Genomic DNA, 19,760 nt, shown 5'->3' with positions numbered 1-19,760 from the left:
TATCCAGGACTTAGTGTTCTGGTATTAGTTTCTTGTTGCTGCTTTAATAAATGGCCACAAACTTAGTGTCTGAAAACAGCAATCATTTATTGTCTGACAGTTCTGTAGTTCAGAAGTCTGACACCGGTCTCAGGCAAAAATCAAGAGGAGAATCACTTTCTTAGCTTTTCCAGCTTCTAGAATCAGCCCACATTCCTGTCTCTTGGTTCTTTTTCTATCTTCAAAGCCAGCAACTGCTGGTTGAGTCTTTTTTAAATATATAAAGTCCTACTGTGTTTAATTGTAGTACTGTTACATTTTTGGTTTTCATTTTAAATCTTTTTAACATATCTATTTATTTATTTGGCTTTATTTATTTTGGCAGAGTCTTATTGCGACCCTCAGGATCTTCATTGTGGAATGAGGGACCTTTAAGTCATGGCACGTGAACTCAGTTGCAACACGTGGGATCGAGTTTCCTGGACCCAGGTTCTCTGCATTGGGAGGAGTCTTAGCCACTGGACCTCCAGGGAAGTCCCCGGTTGAATTTTTTTCCATCACTTTCCTCTGACCTCCTCTTCTGCCTTCCTTTTCCACGTTTAAGAGCCTTGGGCTGCCGTCTATGGGGTCAGAGTTGGACGTGACTGAAGCAACTTCGCAGCAGCAGCAGCAGTGATTACATTAGGCCCAGCTGGATAATCTGGGGGTCGTCTCTCTGTCTCCAGGTCCAACTGGTTTGCAATCTAAATTCTGTCTGCAGTGCTGTCCCTTGTCATGTAAGGTTCATACGTTCTGGGAATTAGGACATGGATATTGTGGGGTGACTATTATTCTACCTGCTACGTTTACATCTATCACATGGAAATAATCGCTTATATAGTAGAATTTATTTTAAATGAAAACATATAAGTTTCCATTCATTTGCTAATCTTATTTAAGAAAGGACTTTCTCTTTGAGTATTTGAGTTCTGTATCTTTCTTATGTCAACTGTACCCTTAACACGTACTGATATTTCTCAGTTACTTTTTAATTAAGAGGAAATTAGGAAATTGTGAAGCAATGTATATAGACTATTTTAAGATATTTTAACCATTTTTTCATTTTATGTGATTTTTTTCACTCAAGCCTAGTTGAATTCCCTTTCCAGTTTCCAAATATTTCAACTCAATTTTCATTGAAAAATTATTTTTCACTAATATTCACCACTTTATGTCACATCTATATGCTTTCAACAACAGGAACAAATAGCATAAGCAGTTATAACTGATCTTGGTTAGTGCAGAATTTACCCATTGGAAGCACAGGTGTGTGGCAAACAAGAGACCCAGGGACTAGTAAGCATGCGTCATGATGCTTTACTGGAGCAGTGGAGATTGTCAGATTCGTTAAGTGGAGATTGATTAAAAGACCGTCAGTTATGATAATGGAAGCTAATGTTATTGAAGGCTTATTGTACATCACGCTCCCCCGTGATGTGTTCTGTTGCTATTGTTGGCTAATCACTAAGTCATGTCCAACTTCTTTTGCGACCCCGCGGACTGTAGCCTGCCAGGCTCCTCTGTCCATGGGATTCTCCAGGCAAGAATACTGGAGTGGGTTGGCATTTCCTCCTCCAGCAGGCCACGTTTTGTCAGAACATTCCGTCATGACCCGTCCATCTCGGGTGGCCCTGCATGGCGTGGCTCATCACTTCATTGAGTTACGCAAACCCCTTCACCAGGGCAAGGCCGTGGCCCATGAAGGGAGCTCTGAAGACAGAGACAAAAAGAGACGAGGCAAGCGGAGACAGCAGGGAAACAGGAAATGCTTACCCTCAAGGGCTTTCCTGCTCTTCGAAAGCAGCATCTTTAGATCGTTGGAGCTACTTGGTCTTTGTCCAAGGCTGTGCTGGCTCCTCCCTCTCTCACATGCAGCACACTTCTCTCTCCTCTCACAGCAGAATTTAGGCTCCAGGAGCAGGGGCATCGTCTCCCAGTGCTTCAGCACCCATTTCCAGAAGAGCATGTGGTTTTTGGTAAGCATTTATACATCTGTTTGAATGAATGAAAAAAAAAAAAAATGAACATATAAATTCCTGCATGAAGATTGAGTGGGGAGGAGCAGCCTTGACAGAGGAGGGTAAAGAATGGTGACATTTTACCAAACAAAAGTGAGAGGAGTGACCCGCGAGGTGGGGGCTTCTCTTTGGTTCCATCCCGTGATTTTCAAGGTATGTATCAAGATTTGTCAACTTGTAAAAAGTGGACATTTCTCTTCAACTTAAAGGGGACTGTCTATTTCCTGGTGTAGCATGGCTGAAATCTCTCGAAGTAGAAGGGACAGAGTTCATATCCCCTCACAGTAATTTTCTGGCTGTGGGATTTGGGGCAAGTCACCTAAACCTGTCTGTGTAATGAGGTTGGTAATGTTTTTGTCTCCTATTGTGAAATCAGAAAGTTAAGTCTCCTTTTTCAGGAGGGAAATGTGAAATAGATCTCTATTTCTATCTTCCCCCATCTGCATTCTCTATCTCTTCCTGCCCGGCCTTGATGAAAGGAGTCATACATTAGGCGAGGGATTTGGCAAAGAAAAGAAACAACACTATGGACCTAAAAATACCTTCTTATTCAGGTGCTATGATGTGCAACATTTTCTTTATAAACAAGACAAAGAAGGACACATAATATTTAAAACTCATGAATGAAATATGGGGCAGTGATTCCACGTAAAATTAGATTTGATAATGATCGATTCTTTTCTGTAAGTAAGATAATCTGCCCATGTTTTCTCAGAGTCAATGGAAAGAAGACAAATCTTTCCAGAACCATGAAACTCTTAGACTGTACAAACTTTCTTAACTTTAGGACACCAACCTTCATCCCCAAGACTGTGTTAACTCTAGAGTAACAATTTTAGAGAAAATGTGTCATAAAACTATGCTATAGGCAAAGTGTTCCTAATGTTTGTCTTAACATTTATATTAGCTGTAAGTAGACTTACAAGTTCCTCCTCCCTACAATTCCCCCTTTAAAATGTATATATATTTATTTATTTCGGCTGTGCTGGGTCTTCCCTGCCGCTGGGGCTCCTCTCTGGCTGCAGAGGGCAGGGTGGGCTCCTTATTGCGATGGCTGCTCGAGGGGGTGTGGCTCCATAGTTGCAGCACGTGGGATCTTCCCGGACCAGGGATCCAACCTGTGTCTCCTGCATTGATTGACAAGCAGATTCTTCACAACTGAGCCACCAGAAAAGCACCTCCCAGCCCCCACCTTTTAAAAAATCTACAGTGAAGGAGAAAGTTTGTGTTTTTAAAGTGACTTTAATGTGTCATTAGAAACCCAACAATTGTCAGAGCCTTTTTGTCTACACTGCCTTACAGGCTTGTTGTGAAAATCAAATTAAATAATGGCTTCCAAAGCTCTTTTAAATCTATAACCTGAAAATATATCTGAGGCGTTGGGTGATGTTGTGCTGAGCTTGGACGAGCACTCACTAACATCCGAGGTCTTCTGAATAAACCAAAGCACTTTACACCCTCATCTCATGGTCTCCTTATAGCAGCCATTAGACTAAGCCTTTTAAACGCCCTTACTACTAGGGAGATGATGACCTAAACTCCTACTTCATGAGAAATTCAAAATAACCTAAGTAATGCATGCATGAATGAATGTCCTACAAAATTTCTGTTTTCCCCACAATTATTATTTAGATTTTTAGTTTTGTAAAATATCCATTTCTTATTCCCCATCTCCCACATGAATGCTTCTGACTTTGCTGGTGCCTCAACCAGGTACTTAATTTGCCTCCTGGGGACTCCAGCCATGGATTTATGTGGTCTTCCAGACAGTGTAAATTAAGTAGTAAAATCCATCCTCAACTAAACAACTTAATCCAACATTTTTTTATTTCCAAAAGAGTTTGGGCATCTTCTAAGATTGATCTTTTTCTGGTCCCAAGTTTGGCTAAGTGAACCATTAGAGAAAGAGACAGATGAAACCACGTAACGGATTAAGACGTGCCTCGGGCATCGACAGGCGGCCCTTCAGGTCCCATCCGCCGCCTCGGTTTCTGAGGGGCCCTGCGGCAGAGTGCGGTGTGCACTTTTCTCCTCTCCTCTCCTGAAGACCGTGTCTTTCCTGTTTGCAGACCTGATGTCAGGACCCCCAACCAAGGGTGGCCGGAATGCTCGCGCAGGTCTGGCTGACGGTGGGGACCTTGTGCCCAGACCTCACCTAGGGACACGCTTCCTGGATGTATTTGACTTGCCTTCCCCTACGCCTGCCCTCAGGTGGGGCCCTGCACGTGGCCCGTGTCTACAGCCCTGCCTGCCAGTGAGCAGGATGCCGGGCTGGAAGATTATTTCAGGCAGACTCAGGGAGAAGCGCCAACGTGTCTGTGGGTCATAAAGAACCAGTAAGGGCCTTGTTTCTGAAGCACAGGTGCAGCTTGCCTTCTCAAGCCTCATCTTGAATTTTTTCAGCACCTGCTCTGAAAAGCAATTGATGTTTCTCTCAAGTCTGAGCTTGATGTATGGGGAAACGTGTGTTCCCCTTTCTATGAAAAGAGGATGCTGGACTTCTTCCTGCGAGGTCTCCTCCAGCTCTGACACCTGTGAAATTCACATTCCCAGTAAATCCCTCCCTCTTTTCTCCTCGGTTTCTGGGAAAGACGTGTTCACTGCTCACTGGTTCCAAACTGTAGTCAGGGGCGTCTTTTAAGACATAGGTTTGTTGTTGTTTAATCACTGTGTCTCACTCTTTCACGACCCCATGAACTGTAGCCCGCCAGCCTCCTCTGTCCATGGGATTCTCCAGGCAAGAATACTAGAGTGAGTTGCCATTTCCTCCAGGGGATCTTCCCGACCCAGGGATCAAACCCAGGTCTCCTGCGTTGACAGGGGGATTCTTTACCACTGAGCCACCTGGGAAGCCCAGGAGATAGCTTAAAGGATGTTATTTCCAAGCTCCCTTGATACCAGTGGCTGTCCAATATTGTTACTGATCGCGTTTGTTGGCCTCCATAATCAACAGAAATTGACCAGAGGCCAGACAAGAAATTCAGGTAAGGCTTTATCGGGGCTCCTCCTACAGCAGGGGGAGGAGAAGAAACAGCAGGCTTCCTCGTTTGCTCCCTGAGGCGACGGGCGAACTTATTCCTTACACGGGGCCGGGGGTGGGGGGGTGTCCGGGATGGAGGGCAGGGTGGCTTAGAAGGTGTGTGTGCAGGGGGCATGCACAGAACCCTGCTTTTGCCCCAGGCTCCTCAGAATGGCAGTTGGGTTTTTTTGGTCTCTTTGTATCTTTTGTCCAAAATTTGGCCCAACTTTGCTTGCAGGCAGTTGTTTTTAGTCCCAGCCCGTTTCTTTGCATTTCCTTGCTGGAGGAGCAGTATGTCCCAGGTGCAAGCATTGGAGGACTGCAGCAAAGGGTCTCACTGCGGTGGACAGAGGAGCCGGCGTGTCCTCCGTGTGCGTGGCTGGGCGTGGTCCCGCTCCCCTGGGACCTCAGCTCTGCTCCATCTCCCCAGGCTCAGCGGCCTTCTTGCCCCTTAAGAAGCTGACCTGTTCTGGCAAGAGCATCGGGCTCGTTTCCCTCTCGACGCCGACCACACTTCTGACTCTTCCCCTGGCCAGATCCTTCTTTGTTCAAGGGCCACCTCCAATATCGCCTGCAGAGGGAGCTGAGGGAACCCCAGGGGGCATTCTCTCCCACCAGCCCCTTCTCCTTTCATCATGACCGTTGAGGGAAGCCGAGACTTATCTTGTTTATTTGCTGTCCATTTTCCCTACAAGAAGGTGTAGTGATGGATGGATGTCTTGTCTCATCTGTTGTTGCGTTCCTCACAGGTGGAAGAGAGTACAGTGGGGATTCGATAATTTGTGTGAAATGAATATATAGCAACAAAACCACATGGCAGCTTATACTTGCTACCTCTCAAGTGCTATTCTAGGTGTTTTTATGTCGACTAGTTGAACTTTGATATTAGCTTAATGACATGGATGCAATTATTACCCCCACTTACAGCTTAGGAAATTGAGAAACAGAGGGAATGAATAACTTGCCAAATATGTTGATGATGTGAGCAAATAAACTCAGACTCTGTGCTTGCTGGGTGGAGCTTAAAAGATCACCAACCAACATCTTTGAAGAATGTGGTCTGAAACTTGGAGTTTCAACTGTGTCGTTACTGTCTCCACTAAAGTGAGAAAGTTTACCATTCCTTTGTCAGGTAGTTAGCCAAGCTTATTTAGGAAGTAAGCATTTTTAACAACTTGATTTAATTTTAATTGAAGGATAACTGCTTTGCAGTATTGGTTTCATTTCTGCCACGCACCAGCATGAACCAGCCATAGGTGTCCATGTGTCCCTCGTCTTGAGCCACTCAGGTTGTCACAGAGCCCGCTGCAGTCCCCCAGGTCACACTGCAAATTCTCACCGGCTGTCTGTGCTACATGCCGTGAGTGTGCTTCCGTCTCTCTCCGCCTCACCCCTCCTTCCTGCCCCTGTCCGTGATCTGTCCGCTACGCCGAGTGAGCATTTAGAAGAGTTCTCTGCATCTCTCGCTGCTGGAGGATCAGAGCAGGGGTTGTATGAGGAAGTAGCCCCGGGTCATCTGGTAAAGTACCTAAGGCTTCAGGGACTGAAAGAGTTTTTCTTTTCATTTTTCAGATCACACCCTTAAACCCTGAACAATTAAGAAAATCCCCTCAACATGTTCAGATTAATAAAGCAAATATTTTACAAGCTGATTTTCTTTCTTGAGTATTAGAATGAGCGATTCAGAGCAACATGAACCTACTGGCTTTATTGAAATATTAAAACGCATGAATAATTTATATGGAGGGACTCACAGAAGAGATGAAATCTTCAGAACATTACACGTATAAATTATATACACTGTGTGGCTCAAGAAGTTTAATGTGTCCGAAAATGTCCAAGTCACCCTCCCATGCTCAGCCCTGCTCCTTTGAGGGGAGGAAGGCTGCAATGAAGACGGAAAAGGGAACTCTGAATCCCAGACCTGCAGTCTTCTAGAGAACAGAACCGACTATTGTCCTCAAATCAGCAGACATGTGAAAACAGGCAAATGGCTGCAAGGCCGTGATAAAAACGCTCGAGCTGGGTTAGGTCCCCCCACCCCGTGCGGTTCCTGTGCAGCAGTGAACGTTGTGATGCCTCGAATCCCTTCTTTAATGCTGCCTTCCCCTCTAGACTGGAAGATGGATGGGGACACGGCCTGGCTCCCCGGTTCGGTTCCAGGAGCCAGGGCTGCGTGACTTGGGACTCCTCACTCAACCTCTCTGCGCCCCAGCTTCCCGTCGGTAAACCGGAGACAGTAAAGTGGCGCAAGGAACAGTCTTAGCAGGATGCAGACTTCTGAGTCAAACTGGAGGTTTTAGCTGCTGTTACTTTGTTTCTTTATTTCAGCTGCTCTGGGTCTCCCTGTGCAGCTTCTCTGGCGGCTGTGAGCAGGGCTTCTCCTGGCTGTGGCTTCCCTTCTTCTGGAGCATGGGCTCCAGGGCCTGTGGGCTTCAGAGGTGGCCGCGCGTGGACGCGGGCGTCGTGGCTCCGGCTCGGAGTGCAGCCTCAGGAGCTGTGCTGCTCAGGCGTAGCTGCTCTGTGGCGTGTGGCATCTTCCCAGACCAAGGATCGAACCTGTGCCCCCTGCAGTGGCGGGCGGATGCTTTACCGCTGGACCACCGGGAAGCCCAGGTGTTACTATTTTCAGTAGAATGTAGGTTACTCAGCAGAAGGGACTCTATATGTTCTGTCTGCTGATGATTCCCTGGTGCCTAGAACAAGGCTTTAGACATAACTGGCACCTCGCTAATAATTCTTGAACAAATTAATTACTAAATTAATATTTTAGATCCTTAACAATTAGATTTTAAGGTTGGGTGGCGGGATGGTAAACAGTGCACACAGGCGCGCGCACACACACCCCTTTATTTCCGTGATTCTCAGCATAAACTTTTGATTATGGAGGACAGCCAAATAGCCTTGCAGCCGCAAGTGGGATCCAGCTGCTCACCACTGGAAGCCATCAAAGAGGCCCAGGCTGGTGGAAAGGAAAGTTTGATTTATTTTGGATGCCAGCAACTGGGGTGGGGGGCGGACACCTGTCTGAAGGTCGACACACACCCCCTCGCCCCTCCACCGCTGACAATTAGTGGGCAAGATCTTTTATAGACGGAGGGAGGGAAGCGGCTACACGCAGAAACAGCAGTCAGCTCTGACGATCATCTTGAAATTAGGCATTGGCGGTGTGCCCAGCGTCGTCTTGACTGTTTCAGGTCTGGTTAGCCTGCAGTTTCAGGGCTGCTTTGTTCCCATTCCCTTGAGGCCACTTCTCGGAACCGTGCCACTTACGTCTTGGTACAGTCTCCTCATCATGCAGTTACCTCCTTCCACCTGGTGTTTAGCGTCTAAGACAGTTCACGGGGTAGGGCTCAGAATCCCATCTACAGCCACGGAGAAGGCGCCAAAGGGCCTTGCTTAATGACTGTTATTATTTGGTCTCCTTGACTGTTCGCCTTTGTTTCTCTATTTTCTAACTTCTCTGATTGAACTTACTCTTCGGCTCGTTTTTCCACAGAGGAAAGGCAGGCTGAGGACAGGGTGGGACGAGGTCCTGCTGTGTATCAGCACGATGCCCCGGGCAGGAAGTCTGGGAAAGCGGATCCTTTGCCTTCCGCGCTCAGCTGTCTTTGAATTCCACCTCGGGCCAGTTCCCCAGGGGTTCTCCCCCCGCTCTGAATCAAAGCCGGAGCTTGCTTTCATTTTGCAAAGGGGCAGCGCGACTTATCATCACCAGCATTGCAACAGGGAAGTAAATAGCCCCTCACCTTAAATGCCAATTTATTGTTCCCACTCTGTCACACCTGATTAAAATACAGAGTTCGCCTCCAAGGCTGAAATTAGCTTTTCATTCTGACTGACTGCCATCGAGGTCTGAAAAATAGCAGCTCGTTTGTTTCAATCTTGACCACACCCGTTTGGAAGAGGTTTACATTATGGCCAATTAGGACTTAATTGTTACCCCTAACTCACACATTTGCTGGCTGTTAACACAGTAAAAGCCATCATTCTCTTTTTACTATCCTGACTTCCTCAACCCCTGAGACACAGAGTGGAGAAATTTCTGTTCCTTAAGATGGGCTTGGTGGAGAAGGTAATAGTCCTTTCGATTCTTAGCTCCAGGAAGTGGCTGAAGGCAGGCGTTAACTGTCCAGTTTAACGGAAGGTGGTTAAGCTGAGTCTGGTATCATCTTCACTTCCCTAATCTTCATTTCCCGACATTCTCCCGACAAACACCTGATTTGGTTTTGGAGAGGTTCTCTGAGGCTTAGATGGCTGCACTAGTCTCCGAGCAGAGCCTCCAGCTCCTACCATTGGCCCCTACGGCATATTCGCAACATTTCGGTGCGGATTGATCTTCTCCCAATGTATCAGATGTGATTCGTCCATCGCAAAGTCTGCATCGCCGTCCCGTCTCCCTCAGGGTAAAGGATGGTCTCTGCAGGGCCTCCCGGGACCCTGCCTCCACGCCGCCCCACAAGACATCACCTTCCTCTTTCTTCACACATGCTGGAGATTTTATATATTTATTGGTATGTGGTCTGTTTCCCCCTCAAAAATGTAAATTCCAGGAAGGCATGTTTAGGTTTATTTATGTAGCCCAACGTTATCATTTCTGGCTTCCTTTCTGTTAATGCTGTTGACTTTAAAAAATAGTTGCAACTGAAAAGATGAGAGTTATGTTTTATTTGGTGGAAATGTTTAGAACTTCGAGCCCAGGAGACAGCATCTCAAGGTACTCTGAAAGAACTGCCCTGAGGAGATGGCCCGGGGCGGGGATGGGGGGCAGGGGGTGGGGGGGGGTGCGGTCGGCGGGGGGCGTCAGGTTATATAGAAGTTTGCAACAAACTCCGGGTAGTCTGAGCATCAAAGGTATTTTAGTTAATTAAAACCGGATATCTCAAGGAACATAGTGCTTTTCTGTATATGAGAAGATGCCCGAGTCTGGGTTCACCGCAGCATCCCTTTCACATGCCTGCATCTGTCTGGAGCCAGTAGCCGATCCTTTTCCTCAGGGCTGACTAGAGGGCGTGGCTGCAGCCTGGTGGCCACCCGCTCACAGGCGTTGTTCTCCTCCCTGGGGGCCCGGGATCGCTGGTGACTGGGTGTCCTTGTTTATGGCACAGCAGGGAATATTCCATTTCTCAAGGCCACACCTGCTGCAGTCTCCAGGTACCAGCCAGGTCCCCTCGGACCCCCTGCTGCCTCCAGACTTCCCAGCTCTCCCCCTCCTCGAGATGCTTCAGTGGCAAAATAGCCTGTCCTTTCTTAGCATCATCTCACAGTCTCTGTGTCCCTCAGTGTCTGTCCTAATGCACTGACCCACTCTAAGGTATGAGACGACTGTCAAGCTAAAAAGTTTTTCTTCTATCCAAAAGCATATCTGATTGATGGAGTTTTAGACAATGTGTCACAGTTTTACGTTTAGGGCAGATGCTTGAGAAAGACGCATTGATGAACTGGTCAGAGAGATAGTTTCTCAGGAGGGGATTGCTTATCTCCCCAGGAGGGCCAGGGACCAGAAGATGCCCCACAAGTGCCAGGGTCCAGAGACACATTTCTTTTGGCTGGCCCTGTGTTTGAAAGAAAGAAGAGCCAGTGCTGAAAAAATGAGATTTTGTAGAGGTCCTGAAGAACTGGACCGCCTGGGGAATGTCCTCCTGGCCCCGCCGTCTCAGCCTGAGGGTCCTCTTCTGCTCCCTTTGGAGCAGGCCTGGCTTCTGTGTCCACATGGTCCCCACTGTGACCTCTCTGCTCGTTCATACGGACCCGTGGTCATGTGAGTGACCAGCAGTCTTCACATCTCAGTTTACTGTGTCCCGGGCTTGGTTTGTGGGGGCCGGACCTCGCTTCTCAGGCTGGGGCTGGCGTGAGTGGGTGTTCACGTCCCTTCGGTGTGCATCACTGGCTTGTCTCTCAGCAAGCCTGGTGAGGCTTCATTTTCTTCCCGTTCTGATGCTCTTGAAACCACTTGCTCTGGGGCATTTTTATTTTTTAACTTCTTATCTTATACCGGAGTATAACTGATTAACAATGTTGTCATAGTTTCAGGTGGAGGGCACAGGGACTCAGCCATACATATACATATTCATGAACAGTTGCATTTACATATACATGTACACGTATCCATTCTCCCCCAAACTCCCCTCTCATCTAGGCTGGCTCTGCAGCATTTAATAAAAAAGTATTTAAAACTTATTTTAAATAATAAAAATAACTATTGCCTAGGTCCACCCCCAGAACACCTGAGTAGAAACCCTTGGGATGTGGGGCTCCGTCTTGATAATTCTTTAAGCTCAGACAACACTACACATGCTCCAGGGTTGAGACTCATTATGGAAACACTCTGTTGATTCCTGTTGCAGGGTAGGGGGTAGAGTGTCTTTCAGTTAGGGTGGCCTGGGGTGGACTTGGCCGAAGGTCAAAGCCTAAGGTGGCTCCTGTGACCACGAAGGAGTGTATTCAACCTTCATATCGTCCAGGTGTGACCCTGGGACCCTGTAACTGACTTAAATTTCCTCTGGCTTGCTTTGGTCTTTGTTGGAACAATGAAAGAATATGAAACACAAGGAGCAAGAGAGAAAATTGATGAGCATGGCTATTTCCTGACCAGAAGACACTCTGGTTTGTCAAAGGGGGTCCTCAGAGAGCGTACTTTGGGGCATCGCTGTTTTTGCATTTGATTCTGGACGGGGTTTGAAAGGCTTTGTTTCGAGTTCAATCTTGCTGTCACTCACCCAAGTTTACCCGTCATCGAACACTGTGGTTCTCTTTCTGCTCTCTGAGCTGAAATTAATAGCATCCTCCAAAAAGCATGCTGGACTGTCAGATGTGTGCCTGAAAATGTGGTTAGAGATGCGTCTGCTCTGCCTCGGGACCGGGAGAGGAATGGCCAACCTTCAGGGACCTGAGAGGTCGTGGGGACGCCCCCGTTGTGTGCCCACCTGGCCTTCCGTCTCAGGCAGGTGGTTTATTGCAGGCGAATTTCAGAAAGCTCTCCTCCTGGGGTTGTTGTCATTGCTTTGAAGTGCTTCAGCTTGCTCTGGGGCCACGGAGTAGACTTTCAAATACTTTTATGTGAACAGATGTTCCCCGTGGACCACAACTCACAGGAAAGCCTGCTTACAGACCGAGCGTGGAGCGCGATTGATGGGGCGGGTGGAGAGAAGTTACCTCTGTTTAATTAGTCGTGGGCGGTGACTGACAGCAGGGGCGGCTGCGGATGCCGCTGGGCTGCTGAATTTCAGACTGCTCTATGGTCGGGCATCATTCTCGTCTCCCAAACTTTTGTCAAGATCGTTGCACCAAGAGCACTTGCTGGAAAGCCTTTTCTGGAGAAAAAAGGCAGATAACATATTCTGTCAGGCAGTAAGGCAGCCACTTAGAGACAGCACTTTGATTATATTCTTTGAAAGAAAGGAAGAATTGGGTTTTAACCACTCTTCCAAATCTCTCACCTAAAGGGTGGAATTGTAAAAGAACTCTGTGTCACCCTTGTTATTGTTGCATATTCGGACAATGCTAAATTAAAGATAGGGTTATTATTTTTTTAAAAGTTTAATAAAAATAATTTTAAAAAAGAGCTCGTTAGTTTCGTTAGAAGCTGCACTCTGTGGTTTGTTGGCGCAGAGAGCAGCCCCTGGGCACGTTTATCTGATTTGGCTGAAGGCGTTCTCACCACGGTTTAGCCAACAGAGTCCCTGTACCTACTCTTCCTTTTGGTTTCTTCTTGTTTTTAAATTCTCTATTGAATTTGTTACAAGATTGCTTCTGTTTGATGTTTTTGGGTTTTTGGCCTCAGGGCATGTGGGGTCCCAGCTCCTTGACCAGGGGTCGAACCCGCACCCCACACACACTTCACTTCCCCCTCAACGTTTGAACAGTTCAGAGTACTCCTCTCGGCAGATGATGTATCTACAATCTAAACCTAGAAAACGCATCATCATGCAAGAAGGCGCTGTCCCCATGCCCACGTTCACACCGGGCTTGGCAAGGGTCAGAAAACAGTTACTGCGGATGAATCAGGGACTCAATCATGTTTCAGGAAATGGTTATCAAATCTGAGGACTCATTGCAAAGAGTCTTGTTAAAAAAGCCAGTGGAAGGACACTACCTCCTAGGATTCTGCACGTTTAATAGTCACCCCAGTGATCTGGATCCAGGGAAATCGAAGGTCATGCTTCAATAGGTTTGGATTGAGCAGAACTTGCTGGAATAGTGTAAACCAAACACCTAAGAATTATTCACACATTGTGACTCAAGAGTGGCATGAAAACAGTCTGGCGGAGTTTTACAGCTTAATCCATAGGTTTGAAAGGGAAAGTGTTAGTCGCTCAGTCCTGTTGACTCTTTGCGACCCGTGGGCTGTAGCTCCCCAGGCTCCTCCTCCGTCCATGGGATTCTCCAGGCAAGAACACTGGAATGGGTTGCCATGTCCTCCTCCAGGGGATCTTCCCAACCCAGGGATTGAGCTCAGATCTCCCGCATTGCAGGCGGATTCTTTACTGACTGAGCCACCTTGGAAGCCCAGATTCACAGGTTTGGGGAAGCCATTTTCTGATACAAATGAGGGAGTCTGACGGTCTCAGTGGCTCCTTTTGCTTGTGCCGAACTTCCGAGACTTGCTGGGCCCTCTTAGGCAGCGTGTCTGCCCTCTCCAGGAAGCGTCACTCCAGCCCCTCGCTCCCTTAGATCATGGTTCTTCACTTACTGAAAAGAAAACACCTCCTCAAAAGTGGTCATTTTGCCTTAGAACTTGGGCCAGGGTCTCCTTCCTTCATCGGGCAATGATGCTGGGTGGACCTCTGCCCATCAAGGGATAGCGCATGTGTCTGAGATCATTTTAGCTGGGAAGAGAATGTGCTATTAAACTTGAATTATATTCGAGAACATTGGTGCTCTTTTCAGTTATTCTTCAATCTTTTTGAATAACTGAAGCTCACTTTGCTGATACGTGGCTGTAGCACTTTTGACCACAGCTAAGTATCTGTTTTTAATGAAAAGAGGGATAGCTTCAAGTTTTTTGTTTTTGTTTAATTATTTGTTGTTTCTGGCTGTGCTGGGTCGCTGCTGCCCACCCTCTGGGTGTCCTGTGCGGGCTCCTCGGGGCGGTGGCCTCTCTTGCTGGTGACCCCGGGCTCTAGAGCATGCAGGCTCAGGCGTTTGGCGCACAGGCTTTCATGCCCTGCAGCAAGTGGCATCTTCCCAGACCCAGGATCGAACCCGTGTCCCCTGCATTCTTAACCACTGAACCACCAGGGAAGTCCAAGTTTTGGGTTTTATGTACCTGTATCTTCAAATATTTAAGCAGTTTCGATAGATAGCTGCCATTTCCCCCTCCTGTGGGGAGAACCTAATACATAGAAAGGGCTTCCCTGGGGGTTCAGTGGCAAAGAATCCGCCTGCCAATGCAGGAGGCCCAGGTTCGATCACTGGGTTGGGAAGATCCCCTGGAGAAGGACATGGCAGTCCACTTGAGCATTCTTGCCTGGGAAGTCCCATGAACATAGGAACCTGGCTGGGTTGCGAAAGAGTAGGACATGACTTAGCGACTAAACAACAACAGATACGTGGGACATCCATCTGAGTCTCTGGACGAGAGTATGGCCGTGCGGTTGAGATGGCAAATTATGGGCTAAAGGGTTCTGCAGAGCATGCTTGGTTGGAGAAAGGATTCAAGAGGGTGAGAGTACACTTATGCAGCAAAAATCAATCAGGTATTTCTACGAGGCGGATCTTATTCCCATCTGGTGTTGGGGATATTGCTGCTGCTTGTTGATAATACAGTGGTACAGACTAAATCAGTGGTTCCTAAACTAAGTCCATGTATATTGCAAAAGTTACACTGTTTCATGGCAGGATGAGAAAAAAAACATGATAAACCTATAACACTATAACACATGTAAATTTAAATCATAATCATTTATTTTGAGTTTTTTTCCTCTATTATTAAAAACCTTTTCTTCCATAAAATGATGATGATAACTGATGGTAGGATGTTATTGTTTCGGTGAATGTTTTCACGTCCTTATTGGATGAATCAGTAAGTTGACAACATTGTGTCAGTCCCAAGCAATTTTTCAAATTGGTTTGAAAAAATCATAAAAATCATGAGCCTCTGGATTAAGTTTTTTAAATGTTAGTAAAATAGGTGACATGTTTTTATTAAATAGACTCACATCAGGAACACTGCATTTTTTTTATTTTGTAACTTTTTATTTTGTATTGGGGTATAGCCGATTAACAATGCTGTAATCATTTCAGGTAAACATGAAGGGTGTCAACCATACATGGACATGTATCCATTCTCCCCCCAACTCCCCCCCCATCCAGCTGCCACATAACATCGAGCAGAGTGCCCTGTGCTGTACAGTAGGTGCTCCCTGGTAAATACAGCAGTGTGTCCACGCCCATCCCAAGCTCCCTGACTATGCGTCTCCCATGGCAACCATAAAGGGGCATGGCACCTTAAAGATCTGTGAGCCACGCAGAGAAATCTGGTCTTCAGAAAACCTGATTGTGTATCAGCTCATTTGTTGCGAGTTGGAAAAAAGAAGAATCAAAGTCACGTGGAAGGGGCACAAGAGTATTGGGCCCTGTTCCTTCTATTTATAAACTTTTATTCCTCTCATGCAAAATGCCAAGCTTTCAGATATTTGTTCCTAATTCATGTATTCTTCTTCATGGCCTTTTCTCCAGGGCTATTTTTATTGTTTGATTTTAGTAAACAAGAATGTACTTTTCAAGGGTTTCTTTCAAAGGTTACCCTCTGGACTGGTTGTCTCTGGCTGTTTAGCAAATTGCCTCCAACTTTAGCTGCTTAAAGCAGCGCCTGTTCATTGCTCTGCAGTCTCCGTGGTTCAGGCAGGCTGGGCTGGGTCCCTCATGGGGCTTCAGTCACTGTGTCGCCAGGGCTGGGGTTTCATCTGAAGTCTCAGCTGGGGAACGATCCATTTCCAGGCTTCCTCCCTGGCTACTGGGAAGATTTAATTCCAAGTAGGCTGTTGGACAGACGTCACTGCATTCTTCCTGGGCATTGACTGGACGTCAGCCTCAGTTCCTTGTGGGCTTCTCCACTGAGGCAGCTGGCTTCCTCAGGGACAGCAATCAAGAGTCTGTTAGGAAAGAGAAAGTTACTATCTCTTGTAACCTAATCACAGAAGTGAGCTCCCATCACCTTTGCTGTATTCTATTAACTGCAGAAATGGTAAAGAGTCTACCTGCTGATGCAGGAGATGAAAGAGACACACGTTGGATCCCTGGGTAGAGAAGATCCCCTGAAATAGGAAATGGTAACCTACTTCAGTATCTTGCCTTGAAAACTCCATGGACAGAGGAGCCTGGCAGGCTACAGTCCATGGGGTCACAAAGAATTGGCCTTGACTGAGCGTGCACACAGGCAAGGAACTAAGACCCCACAAGCTGCAAAGCACAACACCATATTAGTTAGACGCAAGTCACAGTCAACTCCAGACAAGATGGTTACACAAGAGGGCAAGTGCCAGGATGTGAATCGTTGTGTGCCATCTTCAAAGTCTGCTACCGCGCTCAATCTCATCTCCTTAATCCTGTGTTCTTATAACACCCACTACTGCTCCCTACCTGAGAGGTGGATGTGTAGATCAAGGTCATAGCAAAACTAATCTCATCTGTAATTGATTTATTATCTCTTCTAATAACAATTACTAAGTTTGCAACATCAATTCATTAAGAGAAGATTTTAAGACTATGAAGTTTAAAAATATATATGCTGAACTGAACTGATGGTACAACAATCTGACTATTGGTCATGCCTTTCACTATTGCATTCTTTCTACCATCATAGACTTATCAGGACTTATTGCTGCACAATAATAGCTTCTTTGATTCCTTTATCTACTAAATCCCTTTAAAAAAAATTAATGTGTATTTCAGAATACTGCCTTGGTCTTCTCTATTTTGTGACAGTTGAACTAAGGGGCTATTTAAGAAGTGGTCAGCAAGCAAGTTCCACACTAATTAGCTGTACATTGATAGGACTACATGTCAACTCTTGAGCTCACAGACTTTTAATGTAGGTACCTTAATCGTATGCACATTGCTTGTGTTATAGGAAAGGAATATAGAATTTTAATGCAAGTGGTTAAACATGATCTTCCAAAGACAACACTGTCACTCAGGGATAATTAATTAGCTTTTATAAAAAGAAAGGTTAGTTAAACAAGTTAAACATCACTACAAGATATAATTTATGAATTCTGGACTCTGATAATTACACAATTAGAATGTGTGTTTACCTGTCATAAGAACATTTTCTGTAATTTTTGCTCTATACTTCAAAATTTCTTCCAGGGATTAATTCAGGAATCAGGACACTGCAAATGTTGAACATAAAGAAAATGCTGTGAAATAGCCAGATATTTGATTTACCATTTCTTCTGTGGCTGAACATGTGGTTTATTTTGTCCATGCATGGAAATTATTTAACTTAACAGCACAATAAATGTTTAGAAAAACATTAATATTTGATCACAAAGTTATATTATTATTATTATATCATTTCTTTTCAAAATACATTGGCTTTAACCTCTTGTAAAATTACTGATTTGAGACCAAAAGGAGGGGTAAATTCTCAGCATAAGTCCTAAAGTAGAAAGAAGATATCGGTCATATTTAAGAGTTTTAGAGGTAAAGCTAAAAAAAAAAAAACTTTGATTATTTAGAACTTTGGAACAATTAATATAATTATTTTTATTTCTTTATTTTCAATTTTATTTTATTAATTTATTTTTGGCTTTGCTGGACCTTAGTTGCTATGCACGGGCTTCCTCTGGTTATGGTGAGCTGGGTCTCCCCCCTGAGCAGGGCCTCCCCTCTGAGCTGGGCCTCCTCTCTGAGCAGGGCCTCCCCTCTGAGCTGGGCCTCCTCCCTGAGCAGGGCCTCCCCTCTGAGCAGGGCCTCCTGCCTGAGCAGGGCCTCCTCTCTGAGCAGGGCCTCCCCTCTGAGCAGGGCCTCCCCTCTGAGCAGGGCCTCCTCTCTGAGCTGGGCCTCCCCTCTGAGCAGGGCCTCCTCCCTGAGCAGGGCCTCTCCTCTGAGCAGGGCCTCCTGCCTGAGCAGGGCCTCCTCCCTGAGCTGGGCCTCCTCTCTGAGCAGGGCTTCCCCCCAAGCAGGGCCTCTTCCCTGAGCTGGGCCTCCTCCCTGAGCTGGGCCTCCTCCCTGAGCAGGGCCTCCTCTCTGGCTGCCGTGTGTGGTTCTCACTGCAGTGGCTTCTCTTGGGGAGCACAGGCTCCAGGGCGCATGGGCTTCAGCAGCCGTGGCCTGAAGGCTCTGAGAGCAGGCTCGGTAGTTGTGGTGCTTGTGCTTAGTTGCTCAGTGGCCTGAGTCTCTTCCCAGGCCAGGGATCAAACACCTGTTCTCAACTTTGGTGGGGGATTCTTTACCACTGTGCCACAGGGGAACCCCAAGATGTTATCTTAGTATTCGATGGTAGATGGCAGGGCTTCCCAGCTGGTGCCAGTGGCGAAGAACCCACCTGCCAATGCAGGAGACGTAAGAGACACGGGTTTGATCCCTGCGTAGTGAAGATCCCCTGGAGGAGGGCATGGCAACCCACTCCAGTGTTCTTGCCTGGAGAATCCCATGGACAGAGGAGCCTGGCGGGCTACAGTCCATGGGGTCACAAAGAGTCAGACACGACTGAAGAGACCTAGCTTGCAGGTGGTAGATGGCATAGCTCAAGCACATAGGCCAGACTAGTGAGTTTTCTTTCGAACTGCAAGTTTCTGGGGAAAAAATGCAAGGGTTAAAACTATTTTTGGAGCGATTTTGAGATTTTTAATGTTTTCCCATCGCGTTTTTTGAAGTGGCAGCAAAACCTTATCAGCTGTGGATATTAGTGCAACATTCGTGAATCTTTTCCAGAGGTTTAAGAAACATTAATTATCAAAGTCCCATTCATCAAATACTTTGTTTCTATTTATTTACATCTTTCCAAGTATCTAACCGACTCATCAAATTCAAGAGTTACAGACGCAAGATTTTACTTCCTTTTGTTTTTCAGCATTTAAATGAATCATCTTATGCAATGTAAACAATGAACACAACTGCAGTCAAGATGATCAGATGTTTTCATACTTGACTTAGTGTCTCAGCTGCAAAAGCATAGCAGTGATAGATGAAATAACAAATAAGATATACTGAGAAAGACATGGTTATGCTTGGGAGCAGGTTACACCTTTTTCAAGCTAGGCTGCTGGTTTGGAAGCCAGCAGCCCCGCTGGTAGGCTGTTGTCTATAGGTAACTGAGTCGGTGTGTGTACCAGCTCAGTTCCTTCAGTCGTGTCCAACTCTGTGACGCTGTGGACTGTAGTCCACCAGGCTTCTCTATTTATGGGATTCTCCAGGCAAGAACACTGGAGTAGGTTGCCATTTCCTCCTCCAGGGGATCTTCCCAACCCAGGTATTGAAGCCCTGTCTCTTAAGTCTCTTGAATTGGCAGGCAGATTCTTTACCCACTGAGCAATCTGGGAAGCCCCAGCTGAGTCAGAGAACTCAGCAAGGAGGTGGAGAACCAGCACCATGTTCAATGTTTGGAGGCAAGGGTTAGGCTGGGCTGGGGCTATCCTGGGAAAAAAACTGAAAAAGAAACTTCGACACATTGATGCCGGGGGCTAAGACATTCAGAAAGCTGAAGACCGAGGGAAATATGAGGTTGCAGATTCAGCCTTGAAACCAAGAACAAAATC

General features: G+C 46.4%; 2 long non-coding RNA genes across 3 annotated transcripts in view; one reads left to right on the top strand and one right to left on the bottom strand.

Annotated features, from left to right (window-relative positions):
• Positions 1 to 19,760, top strand: part of LOC145505624 (uncharacterized) — a 54,081-nt gene that overhangs the window by 25,513 nt on the left and 8,808 nt on the right. For both annotated transcript variants that reach the window (XR_014053166.1, XR_014053163.1), the window contains one exon: positions 365 to 1,994. This is a non-coding gene — a long non-coding RNA (uncharacterized LOC145505624). The remainder of the gene's footprint in view (positions 1 to 364; positions 1,995 to 19,760) is intronic.
• LOC145505642 (uncharacterized) overlaps positions 15,231 to 19,760 on the bottom strand; it is a 53,848-nt gene continuing 49,318 nt past the window's right edge. Inside the window, exons 2-3 of the long non-coding RNA XR_014053173.1 lie at positions 17,313 to 17,390; positions 15,231 to 16,151 (exon numbers count right to left, since the gene is read on the bottom strand). This is a non-coding gene — a long non-coding RNA (uncharacterized LOC145505642). The remainder of the gene's footprint in view (positions 16,152 to 17,312; positions 17,391 to 19,760) is intronic.

Source organism: Giraffa tippelskirchi, chromosome 1 (assembly GCF_054371585.1).
Source record: "Giraffa tippelskirchi isolate mGirTip1 chromosome 1, T2T-mGirTip1v1.2.pri, whole genome shotgun sequence".
NCBI lineage: Eukaryota > Metazoa > Chordata > Mammalia > Artiodactyla > Giraffidae > Giraffa > Giraffa tippelskirchi.
The sequence above is the reverse complement of the archived record's forward strand: the minus strand, read 5'-3'. Positions and strand labels throughout refer to the sequence as shown.